Genomic DNA, 19,583 nt, shown 5'->3' with positions numbered 1-19,583 from the left:
TCATCGCTATGCGCCGATGGCAGTTTCGGCGTTAACAGAGCCCCCAGCTCTGAGCGTCATAGCACTGTTTGCATATTATGCTACTCAGCTTCATTATATTTTCTAATTAACTCCTTTAATTTGGGATTTAAATCCTGAGCGAGAGAAGAAACTTGAAAATGCTGAACAAGAAAGAATAATGCCGTATTCGGCGTCGAGATGAAAAGTGAGATGGAGAAGAAAAGAACAAGGTACAGGACAACTTGGAGCAGTTTTCAAAACAGATTTCTAAAAGCTTGGCATAGCATGTGTGGCATCAGCACAAATATGATTCACTTTTATGGATTAAACAAAAGCGGCGAGCACTATCCGCTACGAAGACAGAACATGTCCTGAGACACATTTTAAATGAAATACATTACATACTAAAATTACGCTGTGCTGGGAGGAGGTGAAAAAGTCTCATTTTACACAACAAAACAAAATGAATCAAAAAACGCCGGTTGTTAAAGGCTGTTAGCTTCTGTTGCTAATGCATCTTTCTCTCCTTCCTTCCCTTCCTCTCTGCAGTGCAGTTAAAGATATGAAAAATATATGTGCTTTTTATCCACCACCCCCCCCCCTTTCTCTCTCTTTTCCACTGCGCCGTGTTAAATCATTAAAGAGAAGTCCTGCTCATTATCTCTCTAAACAAAACTTCTCTTAAACCAAATAAATCACCGTTGCGCTGCGCAGCTAACAGCCGTGAAGGGATAAATTACAAAGCGCCTCACTGGCAGCACTGGTATTTTAAAAAGCTTGCTGCACAATTTCTATGATGTGCAGTAATTTGTAATGCAGGTTTCCTTATGTTTATATGGTCTCTTCAGGTGTGTGTGTGCGCGCGTGTGTGGTGTATGCTGGGGAAGAGGTGAAGGGTGGGGAGTGAAATAAGAGTCTGTTTGTGTTTCTTCAATATTAAGCCCGCTTTGGCACAGAATCTAGCACTAAGCAAAATTACTTTACAACCCTGAATATATTTTTATAAAGTAGATAATACTGCTAAGACAGCAAAAAGACATCACACGGGATAAGATTTTAAACGCCAGTGCTAAAACTTTATGTTTGGACCGAAAGATAGAACAGCAGTTAACATGGATACAATTAAAGGACATACTGAAAGAATTCATGTAAGAGGTTCTTAAAGGCAACATGTGTTATTTGAAGCTTGGCACAATGGTATTATATATACACGAGTGTGACTGACTGAAAGAAAAAGATTAAATAAAAACTGTCTCTTTGGTCCGAGAGCCAGATCGTGTGACCGCTGCCATTACGACTAGCTTCATTATAAACAGGAAAACACCCCAGCAGGGTCGCAGCTTCTGTTAAACCGTGTAATTGAGGGAAGAGACACCAGCCACCCCCTTTCACCTCTGCAACCCTCTGGACTCCTTCATGAACCAAGAACTGTGATGAGCCCCTCCCGACCTTTTTCTGGGCCCCCAGTGGGTACATTACGCTGCAGATAACAGGGCTGCACTAGGGTCCATTTACAACAGCGAGCCTCCCTTGTGCCTCCTGGGGATGAAAACCAATAGTAGCCCCAGTATCACGCCCCCGCACCCACAACAATGAAATAAAAAAAAAAAAAGGAAAGAAGCTCAAAGATGATTTATTCAGTCTGTTTGCTTATACACTCCATCTGCACGTCCTCTGAGAACAAATTAAATGTACAAAAAAAGAGGATGAAGAAACAATGGTTTAATATGAAAAGAAGGAAACGCACTGAAATCCTGATGCTAAAGGTCCAGAATAACTTTATTTGTGACACACGCTTACACTGTATTAGCAGAAATGCAAGGCAAATGTTAACAAACCGCAAAAACCAGACCAAACTACTGCTCCTAAGAAAAAATTTAAAAAAGGATGCAAAAGAAGTTTAAGTAAATCAAAGAACACCTGAGCAATTGCCGGAGGGAGGGCTGAAGGTGCTGAAAACTGAAAAGATGCACAGAAGACAACCTTTAATTTCGACTGCTGTTGTTTCTGGCGAGTGGTCTCGCACATTAAAAAGAACTGAAGCAACATGACAAGTGAGAGTTGTGTTTCTCTCACAATAGTTTTGCTAAAGCAGACAATCCATAAAACATAAGGCCTCTGTATTGACGTTTTTCTTCAGCCGGCTGAGTGAAGGGCGTAGCTGGGATGTCAGGACTGTCTGTCGGCCAGCTACCACTCTCATTATCCTCGCGCCTCTGTGAAGGGCAGCTAAGGTCACACTCCAGAGGAGCAAAATAAACCGCTCTGGTACTAATCTAATATTCAGCGATCCTATCAAAGAATGACTTATTAGGCTCAAAGAACTGGAACTGTTGATGGAGAGGAAAGATTTCTCAAAGTGGAAGTTCACACTTTTTTTTTTCTTTCTCTGAGTAAGGAAAGTTGAAATGTAAAATGTGACACCTGTCATCTCTGGGTGGCAGAATTAAAAAGTACTTTCTCTAACCTGGAAGTGAGTGAATATTTCCTCAGAGGTTCAGTGGGGTGTCAGCGCTCTCAAATGGTATAAAAACAATGGACTTTCTGGAGATTGAGCGAGAGTGCAGCTTAGGAATTTACACAATGCACCGTTCAAGTGTTATTATAGATGCTGCTGCCTCCTACTCAAAGCTAGCGCACTTCTACACCTCTCAGAAAGTATGCATGCACGCGCACACACACACACACACACACACACACACACACACACACACACACACACACACACACAAAGGATGTCTTTGTTTGGCTGTTGCCGCCGTTTTCTTGACACCTACCATCTGCCGCCCCAGCAACAGAGAAGAGTGAAGAGATGAGTTTCTCTCTGGAAACTTGCCCTCCACCCCCCCCACCCCCACCCCGCGACAAAAAACACCCTGCAAGGTTTCACTCAAACGAGTGCCGGCCTCCCTCCCACTGCCAACACTTTCTGATGCTCCACAGGTTGAATCGCTGCTCAATAAACAGCCAATTGCCACCTTTTCTAATACCTTGCCTAATGAAGTTTATGCTGCAATGGATACAATGGTAAATAAGCCACAAACAACACCACCACCAACACCACTCAAGAGCAAAGAAAGCCTTTGTGAAAACTCCCAGGTTCCCACTCAGCCACTTAATAAAACCTTGTTTCATTGAAGTGTGCGTACAAGCGTGTGGGAAGCGAGTGGGGTAAATTGGGACGAGCCTCCTCAGTCACCATCTATAGACGCGAGATGTATCAAAGAGAGCGGGCACTCAAAAGTAAATGAATAAATAAATAAGTAAATAAAGCACGCTATGCAGATGAGGGTGACGAAGCCTCCATCTCAGCCCATTCTGCGACGCGCTGGCCATTCATCACCTGCACATGCAAAGCGCCCGGCTCTGGTCCTTAGAATATTCGCATATTCTAATGAAGTCTCACATGCAAATGAGGACGACCTTTTCCTTTTGGCCTTTTCTTTTTTTTCTTGCTCTCTGATTCTTTTATTTTTATATATATATTTTTTTACAACTTTACATTAAGACGAGGGGAGTGGAGAGTGCTGGCTGTAATGGCTATTAGAGCGACAGGCTGAGTACGTGACGTTGTGATCTAAACTCAGCAACGCTGTAATTAGGCTAATCTATTACCAGACGGCGCCTGTCAGGAGATCTTTATGGCAAAGGACAGACTTGTCAGGCACTTTATTTATTAAAACTGGCTCTGGATTTTCTAAAGAGATGGTCAGTTAGTCCCACAGAAAAAAAAGAAAGTACCCACACATTGACATGGGCTCAGACACAGATAACAGCAGCACCCATGGGACCTTACTGCTGCCCCTGGACCTTTGAGGTGCTACATGCTGTGCAATCTAATATCGACTAGGTGTGTCCAGCCTTGTATCTGTACAGACTGACATCAGCTTCAACTTGCATATTAAATATCATCCATTTAGGGTATTAAAAACCTAATAATGTGAGGCTGATTTTTCCTCCACGTGTATACACATTTTAAATTACTTGTTATTTTATTTATGTATTGGTTTTTTAAAAGCAGAAAACATTTTAAAGAGGTTTGTCACTACTGGCTTTAAAACCCCTACTGATGACAGTCCAACTGTCTGGCCACTTCCCTCTCTGGCTGTCACGAGTGACCAGCAGAGAGGAGGGGACACCAGCCGTCACTAGCCCTTCCTCTCTTCTGTCCACCGGGCAGGGTCTTGTGCTGTCGGCGGGGAGGCGGGAGAAAGTTATGCCTCCTTACTGTGACTTTGAACTTTCTGAGATGAGGCATAAATATTGAAATATTGAAATGAAAGATGCGGTGGGGCACAGAGGAGGTGGGAGGGGGAGTAGAAGGAAGAGGGGGAGGAAGGGGGGGGGGATAGACGGATTGTGGGGGAGAAGAGACAGGAGGCCCACTGAGAGAAAAGACAAGGCCCTCACCCTTCTGCCAGGCTGCATTCTAGCAGGCCGACAGTTATGGATAGGAAACATTACTGCTGCTGGTAATTAAAGCAAAAACTAATACTGTCTCTTGGATGAGGGGGTTTCACAGTGAGCATCCATTTGTCACTGCTGTACACTCGCCAAGGCCAGATTAAATCTCTCACATATTTAGTCCTGCTGTGCACTGGGGTGCAATCTATCTATCTATCTATCTATCTATCTATCTATCTATCTATCTATCTGTCTGTCTTCTTTTTAACTAACATTGGGTGTCAAACTAAAAATCCTTCCACATTAAATATAATAATGTCGATTCTGAAAAGATTCCCACTTAATGAACCAGCTATTTACAAAAGAGTGATGCCTAAGGTAGCTCAAGAAACACGTGCAATTGCATCAGCATGTTTCATTTGTTTTCCACATTCAGTCTACCGTCACTGCAAAGAAATGCTACACTGGTGAATCAATGAAACGCGCTGGCATGGCTCCTTGACTGTGCCACTTTACTTCCCTGAAGTATGGCATGTGTAATCTCTTTGCCAGCATTAAGGCTCTAAAACTGACAATTATTTAGATCCCCGGCTCAGAAGAAATTAAAGGTTCAGACTTTCATGACGTGATCCAGCAGTAACGAGTTGCAACACAATTCTGAGCAAACAGTCAAAAGTCTGAACAGCGTGGCCTGTTTCTCTGTGACACTGTGCAGAGCCATCCGACGAGCCAGACTGGACCTGTGGTCTATCTATCTATATCTGGTCTAAAAGCCAGACAAATTGCATGTGGATAGAAAAATAAAAGTTTATGTTTAAGATATTGGTTTCCATCTTCAGGGCTTGTTTTGCAGAGTCTGGACATTATAAACTGTGAGAGACGACGGATGATTCGCCCTCCTTGTAGAGGTGGCTGAAGGTGAAAGCCAAGAGAATCGTATCAATTCAAAGATCTTAGTATCAGCTTTCAGAACACATGTAGGTCAACTCCTACTAAAGAGTCCTCAGTGAGGCAGTTAGTGACTGACTGAGCGACTGACTGCAGAGTGGCAGTGAAAAGGCCACTGGCTGCGGGGGGGGTGGTACTGTAGTGGAGTGGTGAGCAAAGACGAGGACAGGGGAGGAGGAGGGGATGCCGTGTCACCAGACGGAGGGGATCGGTGACACTGAGCGTGTCACAGGGTGACGGCTGCACTCTGCTAGGACCAGCAGCCCCTCCAGCACTGTCAGAGGAACCAGCAGCTCCAGATACTGACACTAGCAGCCATACTGACAAGCCAAACATGACTCGTCTCTGCTCTCGCCACAGACGAGGCCTGACGGCACACGGAGATGAAATGAGAAGGAGGGACAGAGGGATGACTGAGGAGAGAGCAAATAAATACAAACTGAATCTGTGTATGGTGAAATAGGCAGACAATACATAGCGATGTATTGCATGAAAAAATAAAAGTAAGAGTAAGAGTAAGAGTAAAAGCCAGCTCAGCCTAGGTAAAACACATTAGAAAGAATGCAGTCCACAACCAATGACTTTGAGCTGACTGGCTGAATTCATGCCAGCCTGTTTTAACCCGACAGGGACCAATCAATGGTCTTCACTTTGTTTTCTATTCAACAGTGTCAAATTATTACCTCCCCTTTGTCCTCTGAACGAAAATGTTCTTTTGCCAGCTTGCAGAAGTGCTTACTCAATGTTCTTTGATTAGTAAAAACCAAACAAGAGGTCTTCGCTGTGCTCAAATGTAAACTAACAGTTGTGCACAAAAGAAGGCGTGGCCAAATTATATATAGATTACATTAAACTGAACCAAATGAATATGAAAACAGTTTGTATAACCCATTACCACAGTAAATGGCACATTGTTTCATTCCCCTGTAGCCCTTACACAGATGTTACAAATGAAGAGATTATAGCAGCAGGTTACCACAGACTCGAATTAACACCAAAGGTTAGGTTTAGTTGTACTATCTTAGCTCCTTTTTCATGATTTCATATTTTAGTTGATCTCAATAATATGAGAAAAGGGACTGCAAGGGAAAAAAACAAACACACTGAAAGGTGGGAGAAAAGAAGGATGACAATAATAACATAGAGATGAAAATATGATGATTTGAGGGGGAAACCATGAAGGGCGGGAAGGGAAGTAATGTCAAAAGGGGAGAGGGCAGAAAACAGAAAGAAGAGAGAAAGAGGGAGTCGATGTAGAGGACTCAGACAGAGGAAGAGAGGGAGAGAGCGCGCAGCAGCGAGAATGATCGCTGTTGATCTTCACGATAAGCGCTCCCGACAACTTGTGACCAAAGTGGCGCTTCGACACTAATCGGCCGTGAAGGCTGACCTGCAGCGAGGCAGCGCAGTTCAGATCGCATAGGGCCAGCGCTGCGGCTCAGACGAGATGGACCCAGACAGGAGACATCCAGGCATCAAAACTCACTGAGAAATTGCGACATGGCTTCAGTGCACTGTGAGAAGAACATAAGAGGAGGAAGAAAAAAACTATTAAAAAAAAAAAGAAAAGCAAGCAGTGATACTGGTTGCTCTTGGCAGTCGAAGCAGACTTATGTGGCTTAAGATGAAAGAGAAGGACACAGCCAAAGGAGAGTGGAGTGAGGGAGTGAAGGGAAGTGTCTAGGGGAGGGGAGGAGGAAAAATATGAGGGGAGTGGAGGGGAAAAAAAAAAATCACAAAGATCAATTTTATTGACAATTATCTGTGAGCCGGACTGTGCTGAACTGCAGAATAACCTTGAACTGTTAGTGTCCAAACCTCTGCAAGACATAAAGAGTGTGGGCACACATACCAACAGGTCTGGTTACTCTCTTGAGCAAAAAGTAAACAGGTCAAAAGATACAGGTGGTGAATTAAACACATGGCATGCTGCATGGACTGCATGCACAGAGCTTTGGCCAATTCATTATAGCAGCGCCGCTGAGATGAACCACAAGATGCAACCCCCGCCCAAAAAAAAAACACAGCTGGGCCTCTGTGACAAACATCACCCACCAAAGTGGGATCACATGCGTAGCAGTTGTGGGACATTTTTTCAAGCTGTTGCCAGTTTGTTGCCTTTCCTTTGCCTTTGGTTTGGCGACTGATATTTCAGGACAACGCCTTGGGCTCTGGTTGTATGTGATGAAAAGTCAAACATCAGTATCAGCCACTGTCGGCCTTGCTGACCGACACACAGGGTGGCATTTACAGGGGTTGATTTGTCTTTTTCTTTTTCTTGAGTTAATTTTACACAATTTTATTGCCAGCAAATTCATTGTGCAGTGACATAAATGTTCAAATAAATATTTACCGTAATATCTGTGTTACCCATACAAAGTATTGCCCAAATGTTGTTGTAACATCAGTGTAACCCCTAAAATCGACCAATATAAAAAATGCTGCCATGAAAAATTAAACTTTAAAAGGCTGTCTAGATGATCCAAGTATATTATCATACAGTGATATTTTCCCTTCATCTCTTTCTGCTAATCTGCTGTCAATAACCTGCTTATGACCCTGTAAAGGACAGGCTGAATAGCTATAGCTCTAGAAAACCGTTCAGTCCATCACCCAAGTCAGTCAGGGCTCTAATTTCCCAGAAAATGCCGAAGTCAATTCCATACTGCTTTTCCCCCACACATGCAGGCCTTATGCAGACATAACATACATTCCTAGATAAATATTTTTACTTTCAGTCGGAGCAGGTTGTTCTCGGTTGCCAAGACGCTGCCGCCACGACAGTCAGGGTGGACGAATCATGAAGGTCTTTAATAAGTAGGAAACATGCTGTTTGTTCAGTTGTTAATGACCACTGGCTCCCTCTTAAGGCACCGCATGCACAAAAAAAAAAAAAAAAATGTGTGCACTGTGCAAAAATACATGGGATTTAATCATATCTGGCACCATAAATCATGTGTGTCTGTGTCCCTTTAGGACAATTTACAGCAACTGAACACGAACTAGGTGAAGAGTGGGGGCGGTGGTGGAGAATGTCTGAGTAAGACAGAGATGTACCCACATGTTTGTCAATATTTAGCGCATCTTTCTAGAGAGGACGCGCGGTTCTGCCAAATATGTGAGCTGCCGGGGCTGATCGCAGGAATAGACTGACTGATGAACGGGTCACAAACCAACGGGAAGCACAGCTCTAAACGACGTCACCGACGAAACAAAACGCCCCTACGCCCCTTTTCTGTCTGATAATATGCCAATAGATTCAATAAGGGCAGCAAAGTTCAACCTAACCACCAGGACGCAAGTGAGGTTGTCAGCCAGAGTATTCTTCACATTTTTTTAATTTATTTATTTTTATTTAGTTCTTTATTTTTTTGCATGAGCAGACACACACAGTTTGGTTAAATCTGAGACAGAGGCAGGGATTCTAGAAATATTCCCTTATTGATCTGTTGTGGGAAGATGCTATCTCTTTACATGAGAAGCAGACCGCTGGAGCCAGTACACACACACACACACACACACACACACACACGTACAGACATATATAAATAGCATTCCTACAAACACATGGCACAATGAGTGTATCCTATCATCTACAAGAAACACAAACACGATACATTTACACACGCATAAACCAAAGCTACCCACAAACTACTCTCACACACACACTTTACTCACATGCCCACAGAAATAAAGCTTACAATGTAAAAAAAACAGTAGTCTCAAGACACAAATACCACTCCGTGCAATTACAAACCGGCCCAAAAACTGTTTACTTATTCATTGATGAAGTTAATTGCTCGTTAAAATTGCACATGAACTGCGTAAACATTTCATGTTGTGTCTGAAGCAAGGAAAGTTTGTGAGGAATGGAAAGCAATATCTGGAGAAAAAAAATGTAAAAAAATAAAATAAAAAAATCGCAGCCTTCTTAACACATGTGCACATCTTCAATTCTTCCCCAACACAAATTGCTTATATTTATGCTGAAAAAATTAGTAGGACCAGTAGACTTTTTTCCTCCAAAAACAACACAGCAAAAAAAAAAAAAAAAAAAGCAGTCTGGGAGATATGTGGCACAGTACACGCTATTAGTTCTGACTGCTCGAGCTTCCCATTCCTGTACTTACAGTATACCACAAATAGGACCATCACTTTTCATTACCTGCTGTTTCCAGCAGAGCTTCACTCTATCATTGCCACGGCATGCTAATGTAAAGCAGGCTACTGTCATGTAAATTAAACTGTTTGTTTTGTTTGCCTTCCCTCCTTCGGCTGATTGTCAGAGCGACTTGCCAGGAGCAGCAGGTGTGTTTGTTTGTTTGTGTAGGAGTGCACCGGTGTGCCGGGTTTTGCTGTTAGTGTGCTGCTGCTGCTGCTTTATGCACACATGCTCCGGCTGCACAGCAACAAGTGAGCTCTGAATGTGCGAGTGTGGCTTGTGTGTATGGAAGTTACGAAATCTGAAACACACACACATACACACACACACAATCTGAACCCCCTCCCCCCCTTAGTCAACCAGATGTGCTCCTGACCCTGAGCTCAGCCACTGAAATGCAAAGTTGCATGCCTACTTGGCACCCCCCACCCTCACCCCTCCCCTCCGGCGCAGGTACAACCAACTGTCACAAACAATGGGGGGAATATGCATACTGTGGGATAGGGTTTGCTACAACATGCTCTCAATGTAAATCATATTTCAGAGGTTTCCAAGAGACAAGCCAGTCAGCCACCTAGTCAGCCAGCCGGCGCTCTGCTGTATCTGCAACGCCACCGGGTAATTGACAGCGCATGTAACAGGAAAAAAAGGGGGGAAAAAGCCAAGCAACCCTGTTTACACCACTGCCTTAAAATATGGAAACTTGTCCCCTGTTCATTTGTAGACACAGTGAAATATCAAATGGCACTAGAGAAAAATAAGAAGCCTTCATGATTCCTCATTATGAGACAGATGACAATGACTCCTGTCTTTCCTGCCTGTAATTAGACAGGGCTTTTTTTGTTGTTGGGGTTTTTTTCTCCAAACGTCAACTGGCATGTGTTAACTAGATAAACAACTCTTCAACATCTGTAAGGACTGTCGTAGGAAGATGCAGTTTCTCACTCTCAAAACAGAATCGGTTGAGGGCTTTCAAACAGACTCACTGTGGCTGCAAGGGCGGTATGATAACTAAAGACTTATTTACACCTAGTTGCTACACAAGTGGTTGGCGAGCCTAGAGGGATTTCTCATTTGGTTTGGTCATGTGACAGAACAGCAGTTGTTGAGAGGGAGGTCTCTCACTGGCTCTTTTACTGGACTCAAAACTGTGATTTAGCCAGAGATGGTAACGGCTCAAGAAAACAACTGCACCTGTTCATGGCATTTGTTGATACTTTAACATGACTTCATCGGTCTTTAGCTATTAACTATGTAGATTCATTACATGAACACTTGTTCCATCTGGTAAGTGCAAAAGTTGTTCCAAATTATAAGTGTTTTTTTACGCATTGGTATTATAAATATAACATGAACAATCGCATTAAAAAATTAGGCATATAAATTAACAAAAGAAAGTGGGAAAAAAAGCAAATTCATTTAATTGCAAGAATTCAACCAATTTCCCCCAAAATGTTTATTCATCATTCACGTTTTTAGTTGCAGGTTTTTTAAAATCAAGTTAATCTTCATTTAGGGCAACACGGTGGTGTGGTGGCGAGCACTGCTGCCTCCCAGCAAGAAGGTTCTGGGTCAAATTCAGGATGGAGCATTGCTGTGTGGAGCTTGCATGGTCTCCCCGTGTCTGCGTGGGTTCTCTGGTTAATCAGGCTTCCTCCCACAGTCCACAAACATGCGTGTGTTAGGTTAATTGGTAATTCTAATTTGGCTGTAGGTGTATGAGCATGAATGGTTGTCTCTCTCTCTGTTCCCTGGCTGTGAAAGACTGGCAAACTGTCCAGGGTGTACCCTGCCTCTCGCCCTATAACAGCTGGGATGGGCTCTAGCCTGACGTCTAGAATTCACGGGCATCACCAAATTCTGTATTTCCTCCCTCGTTCTGCTAGGCATTTACTGCAGCTACTCTAAGATGCTACTTGTTTGTGGGTCTTTCTTTCAGTCATGTATTTAATAGTCGACTAGGTGAGATGCTCTGTTAGGTTGAGATCAGGTGACTGACTTGGCGACTGAAGAATATCCCATGTCTTTGCTGCTTTGGCACATTAATGAAAAAGATGCTAGGTTAATGCTGACTATGTCAGCTTCTGGCAAAAGGTTTCTGATCGGCTCTGCAGCACTGAATTTGGGCAGAGAGTATAGCCCTGTACACTTCACAATTCATCCTGCTACTTTTATCAGAAGTCACATTATTAATCAGCACTACTGACCCAGTTCCATTGGCAAGCCACACATTCACATTGCTACAACACTGCCTCAATCATGTTTGACAGAAAGTGTGCTATGCTTCGGATCATGAGCTGTTTCTTTCCTTCTCCATACTTTTCTCTTCCCATCATTCTGGTGCAAGTTAACTTTGGTTTCATCTGTCCAAAGATTTGTTTTTTTTTCCTGAACTGTGCAAGCTCTTATGGTGTTCCTGTTCTTGAGTTTAACCAGTGGCTTCTGTCTTTACATTCATGATTGTAGACATGTACAATGAAACCATTGCCTCCTTGAGAGTAATCTGGACTTAGTTAGATGTTGTGAATTTGCTTATCTTAAACACAGAAATAACTCTGTCATCGTGCCCTTTAGTTCTGTGACATCTTGTTAATGTATCCTCTCCAAAAGCTTATGCTATAAGCTGGTAAGTTTATTTGGTTTGGGATTTTTCAGCCTACTGATGGCCTCCTTCATTTGCACTCACATCTCTTTGGGCCTCATATTGAGAGTTCTAGTGAAAATCCAGCAGCTTCAACACTTGTGTTCAACTCCAGGGCTTTTATATTCTTAATTTGTCATGGAATAACCTTGTGTATATAAAAATGCCAAAACTTTATCAATTTATCCCATTAGTCAGTTCTGTTTTCTCATAATTAATTAATTTGTGCCTTGTTCTAAGAAAACAACCCTCATTCGGGACGTTACATTCACAAGAATGGGACAGACACATAAGCTGAAAAACTTAAGGCCTCTGGCCATAGCTGGCATGGAAAAATGTAAACACAAGGTAAGAGTAATCTCATTTACACAAGGCAATTTAATCCATGTAAATCCAAGTAGCTGCTGAAGTGCTTTCAATGTCTCTGTTAAACAGCTTTATGAGAGTGGCGGAAAACAATCAGGGGAGAAATTCCATGGAAAGCCTGTATTCCATATCTTTTCATGTAACTAACTTATGGCCTCACACACACACACACACACACACACACACACACACACACACACACACACACAGCCTGTGCCAGCTATGTCCACCAACAACAGGCCCTGTCTGTCAGAGAGCATTATTCGTCATGCCTTATCCCAGTGCTTTACTTTCTTAGTGCCCAAAACAAAACAACAGCATGCTATAGCAACGTCAACGTGATCCCGTGACACATCTGAAGCAACACAAACGCAGCCGAACTTAAAGTAAATCAGCCCTGCGTGATGAGCCGACCACGTCCGTCACTGTGAATCGCTCAGCTCTCCTCTAAAGCAAAGCAGATGCCATCAGAGCAGCGCTGCGAAAAGGACACTTCATACCACAATGATAAAAACAACAGAGAGCCTTTTATATGAACACAAAGTAATGTCTAATGGCTTTTTTATGATATCGGATCCAAACTGCTGTCTAGTGGATTACATACTGGCAGCAGCTGTAAGACTGAAATGACCTTTCCACATGTAATGTCATGTAATGTCACCAGAACATTACACTCTGATGACACACCCTTTCGGATCTTGAGAGTGTGTGCTCAGAAACACCGACAGAATGATGAACACGAAAAACAAAAATTCTGGTGTTATTGTCGCAAACACGAGGTCAGCTCTCTGTGTTAATGAGGAAAACACAGGAGTACATTCTTTGTGTGCTTACACATATCACACTTGAGTCACCTTCACAGACATCACCTTCCCCTTGCTTTCAAAAAATCTTTGTAAATCCTTGAAAACACGCCAGTGCATAATTCTACACATAGCCAATGCATGTGTCAATAAAGACAAACATACACTGATAACAATAACAAAAAAAAGGTGGATAAATGAGAATTGTGCATTAAACAATATATTAAATAATATATTAACATTACCTGTTAACCAAACATTCTTTATAAAAACACTTTGAAACTGGTGATCCTAGCCTTTCAAAGCACCTGTGCAGCTTTTCTTACCAGGGATGTGAACACTGCACTCACCCACTCAGGCTAACTAAAACAATAAATAAATATAATTAAATGTAAATAAATTTAAAATAATAATAATAATAAAAGAAATGCATTCAAAACTGCAAATGCTAACTGAGTCCCTCCTGCCTAGGGATTAATAACAAATAATAAAAGGAGTGAGGTTTAAGTTGCTAAAAAACAGAGCGCAGAGTACAAGAGGTATAAATATAAAAGGAAATGGGTGTGCCTGTTGCTAATGTTGGTTTTAGCCCAGTAACATATCCCCAGGGCTACTGGTTCTTACTGGTGGTTAAACAGAGTCCAAGTTTGGAGGTAACTGGGAGCATTTGATCTGTAAGTTTCCACTGACCCAGGGCTCCTTGTGTCGCTCTGCAGAGGTTATGCTAATGCCTGGCTGGGTCTCCCTCACCGTGGGCCGGCCTTAATGAATCTCAGGATGGAGGGGAGCAGCCAAAAACAAGTCTCCTTGGTGGGTATCTTGTTAAATTAAAGACAGAGGGCCACTCAGGGGACGGTTTGCTAGTCTCTGAACTATTGAAGGACTTGCAGCGGGAAAGTCGAGAAAAACAGCTTCACTGAATAAACAACAGCGGGAGCTCAGCTCGAGGTGGGTTATTTGATACAAACAGGCAAATGAATATGCAAAAAAACCAAAGGTGTCAGTATCTTAAAACAAACATATGCTTATTAGTTTGTAAGGCATGAAAATTAGACTGTGCAAACGAGAATTTTCTGATACATCAGGTGGCGTACGTCTGACTTTAGGTTATGAGAGGAGGTCAAAGATTGATAACTCGGAGACAATAAAATCTATGCGTGGGCAGGTGGAAGTGCGGCTGAATAGGTCAGTCAAGGATGTCCAATCTCTACCGGTGTGGAGGTAGGCAGAAAACAAAGTGGGGTGGGAGTGTATAAGATCATTCTTCTCTCACACACACGCTGACAAACACACAGACCTGCACTCTGAAAACTACTCTCTCTCACACACACACACACACACACACACACACACACACACACACACACACACACACACCACAAGACTCTTTGCCCTCCTCCATCTCTCTTATTCTAATCTCAAGCTAATCTTTTCTCATTCTTACCTTCCCAAACCGACTCATATTTCACCGCCCGTATCTTTACATTTTCTATTATCCACTACTGAAAAATGTGACCAATGCGGGCACTGTTTTGAAATAAAATATGAATCATCTTAGATAAAGATATGGTGCAGTTACTGTTTATTTATTTATTATGCTTTCCGTTTTGTTTTGTTTTCTAATTCCCAGTTAGCCATCTGTGGCCTGTTTGCTGCGTTTGCCCTCCTCTTCTTTCACTCTGTGAGAGAAGTTATTCTGCCCCTAACTTGCTGACATTTCTGTCAGTGGTACAACTAATTTTCCTCAATTTTTCCCGCTAAAATAAGCCTTTCTTATTTATTTATTTATTTATTTATTTTTAAAAAGGAGACTAAGAAGCAGCAATGTCTGCTGACCAGCCAGTGGTGTCTGATCAGATTGGAAACCTAGAATATAACACAACACACACACGAACGCACACATACACACCAAGTCCTTGTATCTACAACTCTGCCAGATATATATAATAGAGAGAGAAATAGGAAATATGAAGCCTTCAGCCATAGCGCGGCGGTGTTACATATGAGGGGAGATCCCATCGGTCCGGCTCTGTATTTAGTATTTCTCGAGAGTAATCTTTTGTCATTTTATCACAAGAAATGAAATAATGGGGCAATCCTCTAATGAAAAATGAGACAGTTGCTGCGGCATGGGAGAGACCGAGAGACAAAGAGGACAGAAAGAGGTTCGGAATTTAAGGCTTTCAAGGAGAGCAAGCGCCCTCCTTCTACATGAAAAGCACTGTGCAGGATCAGCAATTAGACTAAATTAAATCGTATATGTGATGAAGCAGGTGTGTATATATAAAAATACATACATACATACACACAATCAGAGAAAAAAGTAAATAATATTTACAAGTCTTAAAACCACATTTAAAATTGTGAAAATGAAAATTTATGAGATGCAAGTTAGATGTAAGTGTAAAACACCCCATTATATTTTTTTTGCAATACTCATTTCATAAAGAAAAAACATGCGGCACCTTCATTTAAACACAAACATATTATCACAGTTTAATGGTGCAGCTGGTTGAACTGGATTAAATTCAGCTGAGCTGAGCTCAATTCAAAGTAAATTTAAGTACGTACGCACTAAAATGTATATATGAAAACGTCCATTCAATTTACTTTAAATATACAGTGTAGAATTTTAAGACCCAGCATTTGGGGTTTTCTGTTTAAAACATTGATCTGCAGCTAGTAATAAGATTTGTCAGATAAATGTAAAAGAAGAGTAAACAAAGTAGAATAAAATGTTAATACAATTACCTCAACACTATGCTTAAGCCAGAGAGCACTAAAGTAAATGTTATTAGAAACATGCTTGTGTTCCGTAGTTATTATGATCACTCAAAGCCTGTATTATGGCAATTCAATTATGGTTTTAGACATGAAAATAATTAAAAACTCTGAGCTGCTTTGAGCGACTGGACTCTGTCTGCTCTGTTTGACTGTTTTTGGTCTTGACGTTTTTTTTTATCAAAGGCTTGTCAGTGAGAAACACTGGCTTCCTCTGCGCTTTGCAAATTGATTACGTCAATCAGCTGTCGGGTGAGGGAAGATCGAATGCCGTCAGAACAATGAAACAGAAATCTGGATGATGTGCAAAAGTAACAAGTAAACAAGTGAGAAGATCAACAGTATGGAAATGAGAAAAGAAAAACGTATTGACAACAATAAAAAAAAAGGAATATATGGATAACTAACAAGATAGCTACAGTGACTTACACACTACACAGCAAACAGGCACACACATTTAAATATTCAACTTTGCTGCACCTTTGAAAGCCAATCATTTTCAAGCTTAATTTAGATTAAGATATTTATCCTGCTGCAGAGCAGAGATGGAAAGCAGTTGTTTCCGCTTACACACAGACACACACATACACACACTCGTACACCGAGTCTGTTACGCCCTTTCATCTTCTTCACTCGTGTATTTGTCCATGCATGTCTGCATGCATGCAGCTGCGGGTAAAAGTGTGTGTGACAGACAGTCTCTCCTTCCATGCATCTGTGTTTAATTAAAGGCAGAGATTTGGCATCCCAAGCCACTGCTGCAGCCCTGTGGACGTGCAAGCGCGCACACACACACACACACACACACACACACACACACACACACACACATGTACAAACACACACACACACGTACACAGAGACTGAGAGAGCCAGGGAGGGAGGCTGGCCCTAATGTGCATAATTAACTTAACCCCCATCACTTGACTTTAAAAGGGCTGTTTGGAGGACTGAGCCAGGCAAATGGAGGCTGGGAGAGTGGTCCTTTATGTCTAAAATATTCATTACTGCATTTCAGAGGATTTTCGAGCATCCTCTGATTTTTGTTTTCTCGTTCGGGAGGACAGATTGTTGCTAAGCACCTCTGAGACGACAAAAAAGACTAGTGGGAAATGGGACGAGTCGCCGTTTCAAATAAACACAAAAACACACACACACGTACACGCGCAGCACAATGGACAAGCCACAACGCATCTCATGTGATTACACTCTTCTACTTCTGACTTTGTAACAAGAGCCGAGAGTTGGTCTTCGCATGTGAAACATGGTGTACACCGGCCAAGAAAGCCTGACATGACTCCAGCCAAAGAGGAGTTGAGAGCAGGAAGGAGGACAGGAACAGGAGTGACTAGCCAAGAAAATCTCTCGCCCTGAGGCCTGGTCCTTTTCCTCCTCCTCCTCCTCATCCCGCTGTGCCAGTACTGACTGCTACCAGCCACATACTTCACCTCCCATCAGGGTCAGGGCAGCAGTGAAAAGGTCAGCTCGCCGACAGCTGATTGGTCGGGATGGCTGTAGTCGGCGGCTGGTAGCCAATGGGCATCCTGACGCACCTGATGTGACACACACCGCTCCGAGCGTCCTCTCCGCACAACAGGCCAGAGAGGATAGGCACAGCGAAAACAACAAAGCGTGCAGCGCTGCTAACGAAGAGAAACGAGAACAGACTGTCCAGTCCTGCAGCAATGCATGAATCAAAAATTGAAAAGTTTATTAAGTCCTTGTTTAAAATTCTGAGCTTGAAGTGAATGTATGGAGATGTGCAAAAACAAATGGGAAATAAGCATCAATAAGAGCACAGCACTGAGAGAGCCCCACTGAGGGCTGAATTAGACCTCACAGCTGCAGCTGCTGGACCAACTCTCGAGGTCGCCTGCAGGCCACCAGCATCAATTGCTGCTAATGAAGTATCAAACCGACTATGCATGGAATACCGCAGTAACTGTTCATACCTCACTCACTCAGAGAAGAAGCCATAACATGCAGTCTAGTTAGCAAAGCTCCGATCCCCAGATTGTGGTGAAGAAACCCACAATAGTCTTTATCAGCCTCATGAAAAGCATGACAAGTCAATTGAGAAAATTAGAATGGATATATTCATATTTCTGCGTATTAAGCAGTGGGAAATGCATATTCATAATTGTCCGGTTGCTAATTATCCAGTAACAGGAGTGTGTGAGTGTGTATGTGTGTGTGTGTGCGCGCATGTGGTTATTTAATGGGTAATTAGCTGAGATAAGAAACTAATAAGCACTGTACCTCAAACACTGGCTCATATTACAGTGAGCCTACAAATGTATCTGAGAAAAAAATCATGTGGACGAAAAAAAAAAAGAAAAGAAAAACCAAGATGCCGGAGTAAGTCAAAACCAACCACACACACACACACACACACACACACACACATACACACACACACACACACAGCCCTGCAGTTTGGCCCTTTGCACTTTTTATAGCCCTGCTCAGTATGTGTGTGTGTGTGTGTGTGTGTGTGTGTGTGTGTGTGTGTGTGTGTGTGTGTGTGTGTGCGTGCGCACGCGCGCGCGCGCCTTGCGGCGGTGCTGTTCATGTGGCTCACACTGGAACAGATCAAAGGAGACGCATCATTTTTAGGCATGTGTGCACCAGCACACCCCTCCTCTCCCTCCACATCCACATCCTCCGCCCCTCCATAATAGAACACAATAAGAACCAGCAGATCCGTTGGCGGCGGCTGATGTGGACGGACAAGAGCAGGAAATGGATTTGGAAACCTCCTCCAGCGCTCTGTCACATTTCCTTGCACTCGGCTGCTGACAAACAAGACGCATCACCGTTCTGTTTGACCGCCCCCTTCACAGTCTTTTTCCCCCTTTCTCCCTCTCTCCCAAGTATTTGACTTATGCAGGAAATGTGGGTGGAGTTAACGGGTGCTGCTGCTGCTGTTGTTGTTGTTGTTGTTGTTGTTGTTGTACCCTTGAGCTCTCATGCCAACCTGAACAAGTTAATGTCCGGCTGAATAAATGCTATGATTTGTTTGGGAGTACTGGGTGGACTGGTGGGTAGTTCTGCGTGTATGTAGGTATGTCAGTCACGGTTTAAATGTTGACCTTTATTTTCCACAGTTTTGTCTTGAGCTTACATTTTAGGGTTAGAGATCATACGTTTATTATGGTTCTTAAAAAAAGAAAAAAAAGAAAGAGTAGAGCAAGTTGACAAGTCAAGCAACAGAGAACTGATGTTTTTTTCTTTGATTTAAGAGACTGATGGTTTTAGCATCACACATATATTCTGCTTTCCCCTGTTATATATGATTATGCATTTACATTTTTTAATAATGAAATAAAGAAAAAAATCTTTTTCAAATGATGAATTTCAGTAATTAATAATGTTAGCTAAAAACTTAAAACCTTTTACCAATTGTCTTATTTTCAGGCCGTGCTACTATTATGTTTAAACAATTTTAGCGCAAGAATCTCTACCTTCTTTACTATGT

General features: G+C 42.5%; 1 protein-coding gene across 3 annotated transcripts in view; it reads right to left on the bottom strand.

Annotated features, from left to right (window-relative positions):
- The window catches only part of znf407 (zinc finger protein 407), a 161,700-nt gene that overhangs the window by 101,855 nt on the left and 40,262 nt on the right, over positions 1–19,583 (bottom strand). The gene's annotated exons all lie outside the window — the stretch shown is intronic.

The sequence above is a fragment of the Maylandia zebra genome, linkage group LG11 (assembly GCF_041146795.1).
Source record: "Maylandia zebra isolate NMK-2024a linkage group LG11, Mzebra_GT3a, whole genome shotgun sequence".
NCBI classification, from domain to species: domain Eukaryota; kingdom Metazoa; phylum Chordata; class Actinopteri; order Cichliformes; family Cichlidae; genus Maylandia; species Maylandia zebra.
Note: the sequence above shows the minus strand (reverse complement) of the source record. Positions and strands in the feature narration are given on the sequence as shown.